This window comes from Acipenser ruthenus, chromosome 55 (assembly GCF_902713425.1).
Source record: "Acipenser ruthenus chromosome 55, fAciRut3.2 maternal haplotype, whole genome shotgun sequence".
NCBI lineage: Eukaryota > Metazoa > Chordata > Actinopteri > Acipenseriformes > Acipenseridae > Acipenser > Acipenser ruthenus.
The window spans coordinates 7,632,575-7,647,060 of NC_081243.1; the positions used below are offsets into that span (position 1 = coordinate 7,632,575).

General features: G+C 47.4%; 31 non-coding genes across 31 annotated transcripts; 16 read left to right on the top strand and 15 right to left on the bottom strand.

Annotated features, from left to right (window-relative positions):
* Positions 1-148: 148 nt before the first annotated feature.
* trnap-ugg (transfer RNA proline (anticodon UGG)) lies at positions 149-220 on the top strand. The gene has a single exon. It is a non-coding gene; the product is annotated as a tRNA-Pro (tRNA).
* A 128-nt stretch (positions 221-348) lies between these two features.
* trnad-guc (transfer RNA aspartic acid (anticodon GUC)) lies at positions 349-420 on the top strand. Its single transcript has one exon. It is a non-coding gene; the product is annotated as a tRNA-Asp (tRNA).
* Positions 421-495: 75 nt separating this feature from the next.
* Positions 496-566, bottom strand: trnag-gcc (transfer RNA glycine (anticodon GCC)). Its single transcript has one exon. It is a non-coding gene; the product is annotated as a tRNA-Gly (tRNA).
* A 453-nt stretch (positions 567-1,019) lies between these two features.
* trnap-agg (transfer RNA proline (anticodon AGG)) lies at positions 1,020-1,091 on the bottom strand. The gene has a single exon. It is a non-coding gene; the product is annotated as a tRNA-Pro (tRNA).
* A 1,023-nt stretch (positions 1,092-2,114) lies between these two features.
* trnap-ugg (transfer RNA proline (anticodon UGG)) lies at positions 2,115-2,186 on the top strand. The gene has a single exon. It is a non-coding gene; the product is annotated as a tRNA-Pro (tRNA).
* A 128-nt stretch (positions 2,187-2,314) lies between these two features.
* trnad-guc (transfer RNA aspartic acid (anticodon GUC)) lies at positions 2,315-2,386 on the top strand. Its single transcript has one exon. It is a non-coding gene; the product is annotated as a tRNA-Asp (tRNA).
* Positions 2,387-2,461: 75 nt separating this feature from the next.
* On the bottom strand, positions 2,462-2,532 carry trnag-gcc (transfer RNA glycine (anticodon GCC)). The gene has a single exon. It is a non-coding gene; the product is annotated as a tRNA-Gly (tRNA).
* A 453-nt stretch (positions 2,533-2,985) lies between these two features.
* trnap-agg (transfer RNA proline (anticodon AGG)) lies at positions 2,986-3,057 on the bottom strand. The gene has a single exon. It is a non-coding gene; the product is annotated as a tRNA-Pro (tRNA).
* Positions 3,058-4,102: 1,045 nt separating this feature from the next.
* Positions 4,103-4,174, top strand: trnap-ugg (transfer RNA proline (anticodon UGG)). The gene has a single exon. It is a non-coding gene; the product is annotated as a tRNA-Pro (tRNA).
* Positions 4,175-4,302: 128 nt separating this feature from the next.
* On the top strand, positions 4,303-4,374 carry trnad-guc (transfer RNA aspartic acid (anticodon GUC)). Its single transcript has one exon. It is a non-coding gene; the product is annotated as a tRNA-Asp (tRNA).
* Positions 4,375-4,449: 75 nt separating this feature from the next.
* Positions 4,450-4,520, bottom strand: trnag-gcc (transfer RNA glycine (anticodon GCC)). The gene has a single exon. It is a non-coding gene; the product is annotated as a tRNA-Gly (tRNA).
* Positions 4,521-4,974: 454 nt separating this feature from the next.
* On the bottom strand, positions 4,975-5,046 carry trnap-agg (transfer RNA proline (anticodon AGG)). Its single transcript has one exon. It is a non-coding gene; the product is annotated as a tRNA-Pro (tRNA).
* A 1,023-nt stretch (positions 5,047-6,069) lies between these two features.
* trnap-ugg (transfer RNA proline (anticodon UGG)) lies at positions 6,070-6,141 on the top strand. The gene has a single exon. It is a non-coding gene; the product is annotated as a tRNA-Pro (tRNA).
* Positions 6,142-6,268: 127 nt separating this feature from the next.
* Positions 6,269-6,340, top strand: trnad-guc (transfer RNA aspartic acid (anticodon GUC)). The gene has a single exon. It is a non-coding gene; the product is annotated as a tRNA-Asp (tRNA).
* Positions 6,341-6,415: 75 nt separating this feature from the next.
* trnag-gcc (transfer RNA glycine (anticodon GCC)) lies at positions 6,416-6,486 on the bottom strand. Its single transcript has one exon. It is a non-coding gene; the product is annotated as a tRNA-Gly (tRNA).
* A 453-nt stretch (positions 6,487-6,939) lies between these two features.
* Positions 6,940-7,011, bottom strand: trnap-agg (transfer RNA proline (anticodon AGG)). Its single transcript has one exon. It is a non-coding gene; the product is annotated as a tRNA-Pro (tRNA).
* A 1,023-nt stretch (positions 7,012-8,034) lies between these two features.
* trnap-ugg (transfer RNA proline (anticodon UGG)) lies at positions 8,035-8,106 on the top strand. Its single transcript has one exon. It is a non-coding gene; the product is annotated as a tRNA-Pro (tRNA).
* A 128-nt stretch (positions 8,107-8,234) lies between these two features.
* On the top strand, positions 8,235-8,306 carry trnad-guc (transfer RNA aspartic acid (anticodon GUC)). Its single transcript has one exon. It is a non-coding gene; the product is annotated as a tRNA-Asp (tRNA).
* Positions 8,307-8,381: 75 nt separating this feature from the next.
* trnag-gcc (transfer RNA glycine (anticodon GCC)) lies at positions 8,382-8,452 on the bottom strand. Its single transcript has one exon. It is a non-coding gene; the product is annotated as a tRNA-Gly (tRNA).
* Positions 8,453-8,905: 453 nt separating this feature from the next.
* On the bottom strand, positions 8,906-8,977 carry trnap-agg (transfer RNA proline (anticodon AGG)). The gene has a single exon. It is a non-coding gene; the product is annotated as a tRNA-Pro (tRNA).
* Positions 8,978-10,021: 1,044 nt separating this feature from the next.
* trnap-ugg (transfer RNA proline (anticodon UGG)) lies at positions 10,022-10,093 on the top strand. Its single transcript has one exon. It is a non-coding gene; the product is annotated as a tRNA-Pro (tRNA).
* Positions 10,094-10,221: 128 nt separating this feature from the next.
* Positions 10,222-10,293, top strand: trnad-guc (transfer RNA aspartic acid (anticodon GUC)). Its single transcript has one exon. It is a non-coding gene; the product is annotated as a tRNA-Asp (tRNA).
* Positions 10,294-10,368: 75 nt separating this feature from the next.
* Positions 10,369-10,439, bottom strand: trnag-gcc (transfer RNA glycine (anticodon GCC)). Its single transcript has one exon. It is a non-coding gene; the product is annotated as a tRNA-Gly (tRNA).
* Positions 10,440-10,889: 450 nt separating this feature from the next.
* trnap-agg (transfer RNA proline (anticodon AGG)) lies at positions 10,890-10,961 on the bottom strand. The gene has a single exon. It is a non-coding gene; the product is annotated as a tRNA-Pro (tRNA).
* A 1,029-nt stretch (positions 10,962-11,990) lies between these two features.
* trnap-ugg (transfer RNA proline (anticodon UGG)) lies at positions 11,991-12,062 on the top strand. Its single transcript has one exon. It is a non-coding gene; the product is annotated as a tRNA-Pro (tRNA).
* Positions 12,063-12,190: 128 nt separating this feature from the next.
* Positions 12,191-12,262, top strand: trnad-guc (transfer RNA aspartic acid (anticodon GUC)). Its single transcript has one exon. It is a non-coding gene; the product is annotated as a tRNA-Asp (tRNA).
* Positions 12,263-12,337: 75 nt separating this feature from the next.
* trnag-gcc (transfer RNA glycine (anticodon GCC)) lies at positions 12,338-12,408 on the bottom strand. The gene has a single exon. It is a non-coding gene; the product is annotated as a tRNA-Gly (tRNA).
* Positions 12,409-12,861: 453 nt separating this feature from the next.
* Positions 12,862-12,933, bottom strand: trnap-agg (transfer RNA proline (anticodon AGG)). Its single transcript has one exon. It is a non-coding gene; the product is annotated as a tRNA-Pro (tRNA).
* A 1,028-nt stretch (positions 12,934-13,961) lies between these two features.
* Positions 13,962-14,033, top strand: trnap-ugg (transfer RNA proline (anticodon UGG)). Its single transcript has one exon. It is a non-coding gene; the product is annotated as a tRNA-Pro (tRNA).
* A 128-nt stretch (positions 14,034-14,161) lies between these two features.
* Positions 14,162-14,233, top strand: trnad-guc (transfer RNA aspartic acid (anticodon GUC)). The gene has a single exon. It is a non-coding gene; the product is annotated as a tRNA-Asp (tRNA).
* A 75-nt stretch (positions 14,234-14,308) lies between these two features.
* Positions 14,309-14,379, bottom strand: trnag-gcc (transfer RNA glycine (anticodon GCC)). The gene has a single exon. It is a non-coding gene; the product is annotated as a tRNA-Gly (tRNA).
* Between the last annotated feature and the right edge of the window lie 107 nt (positions 14,380-14,486).

Sequence of the window (14,486 nt, forward strand, 5' to 3'; positions counted from 1 at the left end):
GGTTGCGTTGGCGAGTATTAAGCCCCCCCTCCTCTGAGGTGCCAGCAGCATTCCGCACCGGCAGACGGAACGGGACTCTGGTCATGCTGCACTTATTTTGCTGCCAGAGACTGAATCACGCGTCGGCCGCCGGATAAAACCGAAAGCTGGCTCGTTGGTCTAGGGGTATGATTCTCGCTTTGGGTGCGAGAGGTCCCGGGTTCAAATCCCGGACGAGCCCGTTTTTTTTTTTTTAATTGTTTTGTACTATACTGTTTTCGATCCGTAAACCATTAAGCTCAGCAGGCAGTTTTGACTTAGACGCTTTGCAACTAAATGCGTTGCCATAGTGGCAGGGAGCGTGTGCCTTCCTCGTTAGTATAGTGGTCAGTATCCCCGCCTGTCACGCGGGAGACCGGGGTTCAATTCCCCGACGGGGAGATTTTTTTTTTTTTTTTACTGATTGAAGGCAGGTGCGTGTGGCTGTAATTGTATACATAAAGTAAAAAAGAAGGTTGCATTGGCCGGGAATCGAACCCGGGCCTCCCGCGTGGCAGGCGAGAATTCTACCACTGAACCACCAATGCTTGCTTGACGTTTGCTTGAGGTTTGCTTGAGGTAGGTAATGTATTAGCAGCATCTAGTGCAGTGTGAAAAGATTAATTAACCCGTTCTAGTGCTAGATTGTACATGTACACAAACAATTGTACCTACAAAATGCCCATCTGTTACACTAGTTTTGTGGTTGTTTTAAACTACATACCAAAAAAAAAAAAAAAAAACAAGCACATGCGTTACCAAAATAAACAGTGCTGTATAAACTACAGAAACTCGATGCTGAATGGTTTTATAGTCTGTTACGTCAGAATTGTGTTTAATGCATAAGCAGTTGCTTTGCAGACTCAACAAAGACTGCAGTCCTCGTTTAACCATTGTGCAATCAGCCCTTGGTCGCTGTGATATTGTTGTTCATGGAATTTGAGCGTGCGTATCGGCAATGCATAGTAATTGGAAAAGTGTAATACAAAAGAATTAAAAACGGGCTCGTCCGGGATTTGAACCCGGGACCTCTCGCACCCTAAGCGAGAATCATACCCCTAGACCAACGAGCCAGCGCCTGCCACTGTTGTGGTCCCCCGAGTTTCCAAAGAAGTGCAGACCTAGCTGTTCTGTTAGATGGGAGACGTTTTTCTATTGGGTGTACCTGTCGAGACCACTGTAATTTTGCCGTGTCTCCGAGCTGTGCGCTGTTGCCTGTTTGGGCCGTCTGACTTCTTTAACTGGCGGCTAGCATTTCTATGTTCATCGAGAAGCGGTCGCTATAAATGAGGAAAGTAGTTTAGGTGGGATTTCGTTTTGATATGTTTGGAATGGATCAGTTAGTCAGCATGTACTTCAAAAAATAAATAGAAAAAAAAGGAGGCTGGGTTTCGTTGTTTTGCAAAGGATGCACTGCAACATCCGCTCACAGGAGCAGTCCCACTACTGGTGCGACACGGGGGTTTTGACCTGCTCCGTTCCCGACCTGGGCCGGTTCACCCCTCCTTAGACGACCTGGCATTCACGAGCTCCCCCAGAAATGCCATGTCGATGCCGTGCTAAGTGCGGACTCCCGATCGGCACAGCCAGTTGCAGCACAGAGCTCCCGTGCTCAAGCGAGCCGCCAGCCTCAACCTGCCCCTGTAGCTGGCATTACAGACACACGCCACGGCGCCCGGCGTGAGCGAGAGCGGCTAGAAGGCAATTCAAATCCCCTTGTCTGAAATGAGAGCGAGAGTACTCGTGCAGTTCTCCACTGACGTGGCAGCTTTTAATGCCGATTGCATTAAAAGCATTGCCGGGTCCTGCTGTAGCGGTAAAACACTGTGACCAGATGAATGAATTGAAAAAGTGTTACGTGAAACACATGTGAATCCTAGTTTTCGTGCTGCGAATTTAAAAAAAAAAAAAAAAAAGCAGCACTATAAGAATGCCAAAAAATAAAGAAGGTTGCGTTGGCGAGTATTAAGCCCCCCCTCCTCTGAGGTGCCAGCAGCATTCCGCACCGGCAGACGGAACGGGACTCTGGTCATGCTGCACTTATTTTGCTGCCAGAGACTGAATCACGCGTCGGCCGCCGGATAAAACCGAAAGCTGGCTCGTTGGTCTAGGGGTATGATTCTCGCTTTGGGTGCGAGAGGTCCCGGGTTCAAATCCCGGACGAGCCCGTTTTTTTTTTTTTAATTGTTTTGTACTATACTGTTTTCGATCCGTAAACCATTAAGCTCAGCAGGCAGTTTTGACTTAGACGCTTTGCAACTAAATGCGTTGCCATAGTGGCAGGGAGCGTGTGCCTTCCTCGTTAGTATAGTGGTCAGTATCCCCGCCTGTCACGCGGGAGACCGGGGTTCAATTCCCCGACGGGGAGATTTTTTTTTTTTTTTTACTGATTGAAGGCAGGTGCGTGTGGCTGTAATTGTATACATAAAGTAAAAAAGAAGGTTGCATTGGCCGGGAATCGAACCCGGGCCTCCCGCGTGGCAGGCGAGAATTCTACCACTGAACCACCAATGCTTGCTTGACGTTTGCTTGAGGTTTGCTTGAGGTAGGTAATGTATTAGCAGCATCTAGTGCAGTGTGAAAAGATGAATTAACCCGTTCTAGTGCTAGATTGTACATGTACACAAACAATTGTACCTACAAAATGCCCATCTGTTACACTAGTTTTGTGGTTGTTTTAAACTACATACCAAAAAAAAAAAAAAAAAACAAGCACATGCGTTACCAAAATAAACAGTGCTGTATAAACTACAGAAACTCGATGCTGAATGGTTTTATAGTCTGTTACGTCAGAATTGTGTTTAATGCATAAGCAGTTGCTTTGCAGACTCAACAAAGACTGCAGTCCTCGTTTAACCATTGTGCAATCAGCCCTTGGTCGCTGTGATATTGTTGTTCATGGAATTTGAGCGTGCGTATCGGCAATGCATAGTAATTGGAAAAGTGTAATACAAAAGAATTAAAAACGGGCTCGTCCGGGATTTGAACCCGGGACCTCTCGCACCCTAAGCGAGAATCATACCCCTAGACCAACGAGCCAGCGCCTGCCACTGTTGTGGTCCCCCGAGTTTCCAAAGAAGTGCAGACCTAGCTGTTCTGTTAGATGGGAGACGTTTTTCTATTGGGTGTACCTGTCGAGACCACTGTAATTTTGCCGTGTCTCCGAGCTGTGCGCTGTTGCCTGTTTGGGCCGTCTGACTTCTTTAACTGGCGGCTAGCATTTCTATGTTCATCGAGAAGCGGTCGCTATAAATGAGGAAAGTAGTTTAGGTGGGATTTCGTTTTGATATGTTTGGAATGGATCAGTTAGTCAGCATGTACTTCAAAAAATAAATAGAAAAAAAAGGAGGCTGGGTTTCGTTGTTTTGCAAAGGATGCACTGCAACATCCGCTCACAGGAGCAGTCCCACTACTGGTGCGACACGGGGGTTTTGACCTGCTCCGTTCCCGACCTGGGCCGGTTCACCCCTCCTTAGACGACCTGGCATTCACGAGCTCCCCCAGAAATGCCATGTCGATGCCGTGCTAAGTGCGGACTCCCGATCGGCACAGCCAGTTGCAGCACAGAGCTCCCGTGCTCAAGCGAGCCGCCAGCCTCAACCTGCCCCTGTAGCTGGCATTACAGACACACGCCACGGCGCCCGGCGTGAGCGAGAGCGGCTAGAAGGCAATTCAAATCCCCTTGTCTGAAATGAGAGCGAGAGTACTCGTGCAGTTCTCCACTGACGTGGCAGCTTTTAATGCCGATTGCATTAAAAGCATTGCCGGGTCCTGCTGTAGCGGTAAAACACTGTGACCAGATGAATGAATTGAAAAAGTGTTACGTGAAACACATGTGAATCCTAGTTTTCGTGCTGCGAATTTAAAAAAAAAAAAAAAAAAAAAAAAAAAAAAAAAAAAAAAAGCAGCACTATAAGAATGCCAAAAAATAAAGAAGGTTGCGTTGGCGAGTATTAAGCCCCCCCTCCTCTGAGGTGCCAGCAGCATTCCGCACCGGCAGACGGAACGGGACTCTGGTCATGCTGCACTTATTTTGCTGCCAGAGACTGAATCACGCGTCGGCCGCCGGATAAAACCGAAAGCTGGCTCGTTGGTCTAGGGGTATGATTCTCGCTTTGGGTGCGAGAGGTCCCGGGTTCAAATCCCGGACGAGCCCGTTTTTTTTTTTTTAATTGTTTTGTACTATACTGTTTTCGATCCGTAAACCATTAAGCTCAGCAGGCAGTTTTGACTTAGACGCTTTGCAACTAAATGCGTTGCCATAGTGGCAGGGAGCGTGTGCCTTCCTCGTTAGTATAGTGGTCAGTATCCCCGCCTGTCACGCGGGAGACCGGGGTTCAATTCCCCGACGGGGAGATTTTTTTTTTTTTTTTACTGATTGAAGGCAGGTGCGTGTGGCTGTAATTGTATACATAAAGTAAAAAAGAAGGTTGCATTGGCCGGGAATCGAACCCGGGCCTCCCGCGTGGCAGGCGAGAATTCTACCATTGAACCACCAATGCTTGCTTGACGTTTGCTTGAGGTTTGCTTGAGGTAGGTAATGTATTAGCAGCATCTAGTGCAGTGTGAAAAGATGAATTAACCCGTTCTAGTGCTAGATTGTACATGTACACAAACAATTGTACCTACAAAATGCCCATCTGTTACACTAGTTTTGTGGTTGTTTTAAACTACATACCAAAAAAAAAAAAAAAAAAACAAGCACATGCGTTACCAAAATAAACAGTGCTGTATAAACTACAGAAACTCGATGCTGAATGGTTTTATAGTCTGTTACGTCAGAATTGTGTTTAATGCATAAGCAGTTGCTTTGCAGACTCAACAAAGACTGCAGTCCTCGTTTAACCATTGTGCAATCAGCCCTTGGTCGCTGTGATATTGTTGTTCATGGAATTTGAGCGTGCGTATCGGCAATGCATAGTAATTGGAAAAGTGTAATACAAAAGAATTAAAAACGGGCTCGTCCGGGATTTGAACCCGGGACCTCTCGCACCCTAAGCGAGAATCAAACCCCTAGACCAACGAGCCAGCGCCTGCCACTGTTGTGGTCCCCCGAGTTTCCAAAGAAGTGCAGACCTAGCTGTTCTGTTAGATGGGAGACGTTTTTCTATTGGGTGTACCTGTCGAGACCACTGTAATTTTGCCGTGTCTCCGAGCTGTGTGCTGTTGCCTGTTTGGGCCGTCTGACTTCTTTAACTGGCGGCTAGCATTTCTATGTTCATCGAGAAGCGGTCGCTATAAATGAGGAAAGTAGTTTAGGTGGGATTTCGTTTTGATATGTTTGGAATGGATCAGTTAGTCAGCATGTACTTCAAAAAATAAATAGAAAAAAAAGGAGGCTGGGTTTCGTTGTTTTGCAAAGGATGCACTGCAACATCCGCTCACAGGAGCAGTCCCACTACTGGTGCGACACGGGGGTTTTGACCTGCTCCGTTCCCGACCTGGGCCGGTTCACCCCTCCTTAGACGACCTGGCATTCACGAGCTCCCCCAGAAATGCCATGTCGATGCCGTGCTAAGTGCGGACTCCCGATCGGCACAGCCAGTTGCAGCACAGAGCTCCCGTGCTCAAGCGAGCCGCCAGCCTCAACCTGCCCCTGTAGCTGGCATTACAGACACACGCCACGGCGCCCGGCGTGAGCGAGAGCGGCTAGAAGGCAATTCAAATCCCCTTGTCTGAAATGAGAGCGAGAGTACTCGTGCAGTTCTCCACTGACGTGGCAGCTTTTAATGCCGATTGCATTAAAAGCATTGCCGGGTCCTGCTGTAGCGGTAAAACACTGTGACCAGATGAATGAATTGAAAAAGTGTTACGTGAAACACATGTGAATCCTAGTTTTCGTGCTGCGAATTTAAAAAAAAAAAAAAAAAAGCAGCACTATAAGAATGCCAAAAAATAAAGAAGGTTGCGTTGGCGAGTATTAAGCCCCCCCTCCTCTGAGGTGCCAGCAGCATTCCGCACCGGCAGACGGAACGGGACTCTGGTCATGCTGCACTTATTTTGCTGCCAGAGACTGAATCACGCGTCGGCCGCCGGATAAAACCGAAAGCTGGCTCGTTGGTCTAGGGGTATGATTCTCCCTTTGGGTGCGAGAGGTCCCGGGTTCAAATCCCGGACGAGCCCTTTTTTTTTTTTTAATTGTTTTGTACTATACTGTTTTCGATCCGTAAACCATTAAGCTCAGCAGGCAGTTTTGACTTAGACGCTTTGCAACTAAATGCGTTGCCATAGTGGCAGGGAGCGTGTGCCTTCCTCGTTAGTATAGTGGTCAGTATCCCCGCCTGTCACGCGGGAGACCGGGGTTCAATTCCCCGACGGGGAGATTTTTTTTTTTTTTTTACTGATTGAAGGCAGGTGCGTGTGGCTGTAATTGTATACATAAAGTAAAAAAGAAGGTTGCATTGGCCGGGAATCGAACCCGGGCCTCCCGCGTGGCAGGCGAGAATTCTACCACTGAACCACCAATGCTTGCTTGACGTTTGCTTGAGGTTTGCTTGAGGTAGGTAATGTATTAGCAGCATCTAGTGCAGTGTGAAAAGATTAATTAACCCGTTCTAGTGCTAGATTGTACATGTACACAAACAATTGTACCTACAAAATGCCCATCTGTTACACTAGTTTTGTGGTTGTTTTAAACTACATACCAAAAAAAAAAAAAAAAAACAAGCACATGCGTTACCAAAATAAACAGTGCTGTATAAACTACAGAAACTCGATGCTGAATGGTTTTATAGTCTGTTACGTCAGAATTGTGTTTAATGCATAAGCAGTTGCTTTGCAGACTCAACAAAGACTGCAGTCCTCGTTTAACCATTGTGCAATCAGCCCTTGGTCGCTGTGATATTGTTGTTCATGGAATTTGAGCGTGCGTATCGGCAATGCATAGTAATTGGAAAAGTGTAATACAAAAGAATTAAAAACGGGCTCGTCCGGGATTTGAACCCGGGACCTCTCGCACCCTAAGCGAGAATCATACCCCTAGACCAACGAGCCAGCGCCTGCCACTGTTGTGGTCCCCCGAGTTTCCAAAGAAGTGCAGACCTAGCTGTTCTGTTAGATGGGAGACGTTTTTCTATTGGGTGTACCTGTCGAGACCACTGTAATTTTGCCGTGTCTCCGAGCTGTGTGCTGTTGCCTGTTTGGGCCGTCTGACTTCTTTAACTGGCGGCTAGCATTTCTATGTTCATCGAGAAGCGGTCGCTATAAATGAGGAAAGTAGTTTAGGTGGGATTTCGTTTTGATATGTTTGGAATGGATCAGTTAGTCAGCATGTACTTCAAAAAATAAATAGAAAAAAAAGGAGGCTGGGTTTCGTTGTTTTGCAAAGGATGCACTGCAACATCCGCTCACAGGAGCAGTCCCACTACTGGTGCGACACGGGGGTTTTGACCTGCTCCGTTCCCGACCTGGGCCGGTTCACCCCTCCTTAGACGACCTGGCATTCACGAGCTCCCCCAGAAATGCCATGTCGATGCCGTGCTAAGTGCGGACTCCCGATCGGCACAGCCAGTTGCAGCACAGAGCTCCCGTGCTCAAGCGAGCCGCCAGCCTCAACCTGCCCCTGTAGCTGGCATTACAGACACACGCCACGGCGCCCGGCGTGAGCGAGAGCGGCTAGAAGGCAATTCAAATCCCCTTGTCTGAAATGAGAGCGAGAGTACTCGTGCAGTTCTCCACTGACGTGGCAGCTTTTAATGCCGATTGCATTAAAAGCATTGCCGGGTCCTGCTGTAGCGGTAAAACACTGTGACCAGATGAATGAATTGAAAAAGTGTTACGTGAAACACATGTGAATCCTAGTTTTCGTGCTGCGAATTTAAAAAAAAAAAAAAAAAAGCAGCACTATAAGAATGCCAAAAAATAAAGAAGGTTGCGTTGGCGAGTATTAAGCCCCCCCTCCTCTGAGGTGCCAGCAGCATTCCGCACCGGCAGACGGAACGGGACTCTGGTCATGCTGCACTTATTTTGCTGCCAGAGACTGAATCACGCGTCGGCCGCCGGATAAAACCTAAAGCTGGCTCGTTGGTCTAGGGGTATGATTCTCGCTTTGGGTGCGAGAGGTCCCGGGTTCAAATCCCGGACGAGCCCGTTTTTTTTTTTTTAATTGTTTTGTACTATACTGTTTTCGATCCGTAAACCATTAAGCTCAGCAGGCAGTTTTGACTTAGACGCTTTGCAACTAAATGCGTTGCCATAGTGGCAGGGAGCGTGTGCCTTCCTCGTTAGTATAGTGGTCAGTATCCCCGCCTGTCACGCGGGAGACCGGGGTTCAATTCCCCGACGGGGAGATTTTTTTTTTTTTTTTACTGATTGAAGGCAGGTGCGTGTGGCTGTAATTGTATACATAAAGTAAAAAAGAAGGTTGCATTGGCCGGGAATCGAACCCGGGCCTCCCGCGTGGCAGGCGAGAATTCAACCACTGAACCACCAATGCTTGCTTGACGTTTGCTTGAGGTTTGCTTGAGGTAGGTAATGTATTAGCAGCATCTAGTGCAGTGTGAAAAGATGAATTAACCCGTTCTAGTGCTAGATTGTACATGTACACAAACAATTGTACCTACAAAATGCCCATCTGTTACACTAGTTTTGTGGTTGTTTTAAACTACATACCAAAAAAAAAAAAAAAAAACAAGCACATGCGTTACCAAAATAAACAGTGCTGTATAAACTACAGAAACTCGATGCTGAATGGTTTTATAGTCTGTTACGTCAGAATTGTGTTTAATGCATAAGCAGTTGCTTTGCAGACTCAACAAAGACTGCAGTCCTCGTTTAACCATTGTGCAATCAGCCCTTGGTCGCTGTGATATTGTTGTTCATGGAATTTGAGCGTGCGTATCGGCAATGCATAGTAATTGGAAAAGTGTAATACAAAAGAATTAAAAACGGGCTCGTCCGGGATTTGAACCCGGGACCTCTCGCACCCTAAGCGAGAATCATACCCCTAGACCAACGAGCCAGCGCCTGCCACTGTTGTGGTCCCCCGAGTTTCCAAAGAAGTGCAGACCTAGCTGTTCTGTTAGATGGGAGACGTTTTTCTATTGGGTGTACCTGTCGAGACCACTGTAATTTTGCCGTGTCTCCGAGCTGTGTGCTGTTGCCTGTTTGGGCCGTCTGACTTCTTTAACTGGCGGCTAGCATTTCTATGTTCATCGAGAAGCGGTCGCTATAAATGAGGAAAGTAGTTTAGGTGGGATTTCGTTTTGATATGTTTGGAATGGATCAGTTAGTCAGCATGTACTTCAAAAAATAAATAGAAAAAAAAGGAGGCTGGGTTTCGTTGTTTTGCAAAGGATGCACTGCAACATCCGCTCACAGGAGCAGTCCCACTACTGGTGCGACACGGGGGTTTTGACCTGCTCCGTTCCCGACCTGGGCCGGTTCACCCCTCCTTAGACGACCTGGCATTCACGAGCTCCCCCAGAAATGCCATGTCGATGCCGTGCTAAGTGCGGACTCCCGATCGGCACAGCCAGTTGCAGCACAGAGCTCCCGTGCTCAAGCGATCCGCCAGCCTCAACCTGCCCCTGTAGCTGGCATTACAGACACACGCCACGGCGCCCGGCGTGAGCGAGAGCGGCTAGAAGGCAATTCAAATCCCCTTGTCTGAAATGAGAGCGAGAGTACTCGTGCAGTTCTCCACTGACGTGGCAGCTTTTAATGCCGATTGCATTAAAAGCATTGCCGGGTCCTGCTGTAGCGGTAAAACACTGTGACCAGATGAATGAATTGAAAAAGTGTTACGTGAAACACATGTGAATCCTAGTTTTCGTGCTGCGAATTTAAAAAAAAAAAAAAAAAAAAAAAAAAAAAAAAAAAAAAAGCAGCACTATAAGAATGCCAAAAAATAAAGAAGGTTGCGTTGGCGAGTATTAAGCCCCCCCTCCTCTGAGGTGCCAGCAGCATTCCGCACCGGCAGACGGAACGGGACTCTGGTCATGCTGCACTTATTTTGCTGCCAGAGACTGAATCACGCGTCGGCCGCCGGATAAAACCTAAAGCTGGCTCGTTGGTCTAGGGGTATGATTCTCGCTTTGGGTGCGAGAGGTCCCGGGTTCAAATCCCGGACGAGCCCGTTTTTTTTTTTTTAATTGTTTTGTACTATACTGTTTTCGATCCGTAAACCATTAAGCTCAGCAGGCAGTTTTGACTTAGACGCTTTGCAACTAAATGCGTTGCCATAGTGGCAGGGAGCGTGTGCCTTCCTCGTTAGTATAGTGGTCAGTATCCCCGCCTGTCACGCGGGAGACCGGGGTTCAATTCCCCGACGGGGAGATTTTTTTTTTTTTTTTACTGATTGAAGGCAGGTGCGTGTGGCTGTAATTGTATACATAAAGTAAAAAAGAAGGTTGCATTGGCCGGGAATCGAACCCGGGCCTCCCGCGTGGCAGGCGAGAATTCTACCACTGAACCACCAATGCTTGCTTGACGTTTGCTTGAGGTTTGCTTGAGGTAGGTAATGTATTAGCAGCATCTAGTGCAGTGTGAAAAGATGAATTAACCCGTTCTAGTGCTAGATTGTACATGTACACAAACAATTGTACCTACAAAATGCCCATCTGTTACACTAGTTTTGTGGTTGTTTTAAACTACATACCAAAAAAAAAAAAAAAAAACAAGCACATGCGTTACCAAAATAAACAGTGCTGTATAAACTACAGAAACTCGATGCTGAATGGTTTTATAGTCTGTTACGTCAGAATTGTGTTTAATGCATAAGCAGTTGCTTTGCAGACTCAACAAAGACTGCAGTCCTCGTTTAACCATTGTGCAATCAGCCCTTGGTCGCTGTGATATTGTTCATGGAATTTGAGCGTGCGTATCGGCAATGCATAGTAATTGGAAAAGTGTAATACAAAAGAATTAAAAACGGGCTCGTCCGGGATTTGAACCCGGGACCTCTCGCACCCTAAGCGAGAATCATACCCCTAGACCAACGAGCCAGTGCCTGCCACTGTTGTGGTCCCCCGAGTTTCCAAAGAAGTGCAGACCTAGCTGTTCTGTTAGATGGGAGACGTTTTTCTATTGGGTGTACCTGTCGAGACCACTGTAATTTTGCCGTGTCTCCGAGCTGTGTGCTGTTGCCTGTTTGGGCCGTCTGACTTCTTTAACTGGCGGCTAGCATTTCTATGTTCATCGAGAAGCGGTCGCTATAAATGAGGAAAGTAGTTTAGGTGGGATTTCGTTTTGATATGTTTGGAATGGATCAGTTAGTCAGCATGTACTTCAAAAAATAAATAGAAAAAAAAGGAGGCTGGGTTTCGTTGTTTTGCAAAGGATGCACTGCAACATCCGCTCACAGGAGCAGTCCCACTACTGGTGCGACACGGGGGTTTTGACCTGCTCCGTTCCCGACCTGGGCCGGTTCACCCCTCCTTAGACGACCTGGCATTCACGAGCTCCCCCAGAAATGCCATGTCGATGCCGTGCTAAGTGCGGACTCCCGATCGGCACAGCCAGTTGCAGCACAGAGCTCCCGTGCTCAAGCGATCCGCCAGCCTCAACCTGCCCCTGTAGCTGGCATTACAGACACACGCCACGGCGCCCGGCGTGAGCGAGAGCGGCTAGAAGGCAATTCAAATCCCCTTGTCTGAAATGAGAGCGAGAGTACTCGTGCAGTTCTCCACTGACGTGGCAGCTTTTAATGCCGATTGCATTAAAAGCATTGCCGGGTCCTGCTGTAGCGGTAAAACACTGTGACCAGATGAATGAATTGAAAAAGTGTTACGTGAAACACATGTGAATCCTAGTTTTCGTGCTGCGAATTTAAAAAAAAAAAAAAAAAAAAAAAAGCAGCACTATAAGAATGCCAAAAAATAAAGAAGGTTGCGTTGGCGAGTATTAAGCCCCCCCTCCTCTGAGGTGCCAGCAGCATTCCGCACCGGCAGACGGAACGGGACTCTGGTCATGCTGCACTTATTTTGCTGCCAGAGACTGAATCACGCGTCGGCCGCCGGATAAAACCGAAAGCTGGCTCGTTGGTCTAGGGGTATGATTCTCGCTTTGGGTGCGAGAGGTCCCGGGTTCAAATCCCGGACGAGCCCGTTTTTTTTTTTTTAATTGTTTTGTACTATACTGTTTTCGATCCGTAAACCATTAAGCTCAGCAGGCAGTTTTGACTTAGACGCTTTGCAACTAAATGCGTTGCCATAGTGGCAGGGAGCGTGTGCCTTCCTCGTTAGTATAGTGGTCAGTATCCCCGCCTGTCACGCGGGAGACCGGGGTTCAATTCCCCGACGGGGAGATTTTTTTTTTTTTTTTACTGATTGAAGGCAGGTGCGTGTGGCTGTAATTGTATACATAAAGTAAAAAAGAAGGTTGCATTGGCCGGGAATCGAACCCGGGCCTCCCGCGTGGCAGGCGAGAATTCTACCACTGAACCACCAATGCTTGCTTGACGTTTGCTTGAGGTTTGCTTGAGGTAGGTAATGTATTAGCAGCATCTAGTGCAGTGTGAAAAGATGAATTAACCCGTTCTAGTGCTAGATTGTACATGTACACAAACAATTGTACCTACAAAATGCCCATCTGTTACACTAGTTTTGTGGTTGTTTTAAACTACATACCAAAAAAAAAAAAAAAAAACAAGCACATGCGTTACCAAAATAAACAGTGCTGTATAAACTACAGAAACTCGATGCTGAATGGTTTTATAGTCTGTTACGTCAGAATTGTGTTTAATGCATAAGCAGTTGCTTTGCAGACTCAACAAAGACTGCAGTCCTCGTTTAACCATTGTGCAATCAGCCCTTGGTCGCTGTGATATTGTTGTTCATGGAATTTGAGCGTGCGTATCGGCAATGCATAGTAATTGGAAAAGTGTAATACAAAAGAATTAAAAACGGGCTCGTCCGGGATTTGAACCCGGGACCTCTCGCACCCTAAGCGAGAATCATACCCCTAGACCAACGAGCCAGCGCCTGCCACTGTTGTGGTCCCCCGAGTTTCCAAAGAAGTGCAGACCTAGCTGTTCTGTTAGATGGGAGACGTTTTTCTATTGGGTGTACCTGTCGAGACCACTGTAATTTTGCCGTGTCTCCGAGCTGTGTGCTGTTGCCTGTTTGGGCCGTCTGACTTCTTTAACTGGCGGCTAGCATTTCTATGTTCATCGAGAAGCGGTCGCTATAAATGAGGAAAGTAGTTTAGGTGGGATTTCGTTTTGATATGTTTGGAATGGATCAGTTAGTCAGCATGTACTTCAAAAAATAAATAGAAAAAAAAGGAGGCTGGGTTTCGTTGTTTTGCAAAGGATGCACTGCAACATCCGCTCACAGGAGCAGTCCCACTACTGGTGCGACACGGGGGTTTTGACCTGCTCCGTTCCCGACCTGGGCCGGTTCACCCCTCCTTAGACGACCTGGCATTCACGAGCTCCCCCAGAAATGCCATGTCGATGCCGTGCTAAGTGCGGACTCCCGATCGGCACAGCCAGTTGCAGCACAGAGCTCCCGTGCTCAAGCGATCCGCCAGCCTCAACCTGCCCCTGTAGCTGGCATTACAGACACACGCCACGGCGCCCGGCGTGAGCGAGAGCGGCTAGAAGGCAATTCAAATCCCCTTGTCTGAAATGAGAGCGAGAGTACTCGTGCAGTTCTCCACTGACGTGGCAGCTTTTAATGCCGATTGCATTAAAAGCATTGCCGGGTCCTGCTGTAGCGGTAAAACACTGTGACCAGATGAATGAATTGAAAAAGTGTTACGTGAAACACATGTGAATCCTAGTTTTCGTGCTGCGAATTTAAAAAAAAAAAAAAAAAAAAAAAAGCAGCACATAAGAATGCCAAAAAATAAAGAAGGTTGCGTTGGCGAGTATTAAGCCCCCCCTCCTCTGAGGTGCCAGCAGCATTCCGCACCGGCAGACGGAACGGGACTCTGGTCATGCTGCACTTATTTTGCTGCCAGAGACTGAATCACGCGTCGGCCGCCGGATAAAACCGACAGCTGGCTCGTTGGTCTAGGGGTATGATTCTCGCTTTGGGTGCGAGAGGTCCCGGGTTCAAATCCCGGACGAGCCCGTTTTTTTTTTTTTAATTGTTTTGTACTATACTGTTTTCGATCCGTAAACCATTAAGCTCAGCAGGCAGTTTTGACTTAGACGCTTTGCAACTAAATGCGTTGCCATAGTGGCAGGGAGCGTGTGCCTTCCTCGTTAGTATAGTGGTCAGTATCCCCGCCTGTCACGCGGGAGACCGGGGTTCAATTCCCCGACGGGGAGATTTTTTTTTTTTTTTTACTGATTGAAGGCAGGTGCGTGTGGCTGTAATTGTATACATAAAGTAAAAAAGAAGGTTGCATTGGCCGGGAATCGAACCCGGGCCTCCCGCGTGGCAGGCGAGAATTCTACCACTGAACCACCAATGCTTGCTTGACGTTTGCTTGAGGTTTGCTTGAGGTAGGTAATGTATTAGCAGCATCTAGTGCAGTGTGAAAAGATGAATTAACCCGTTCTAGTGCTAGATTGTACATGT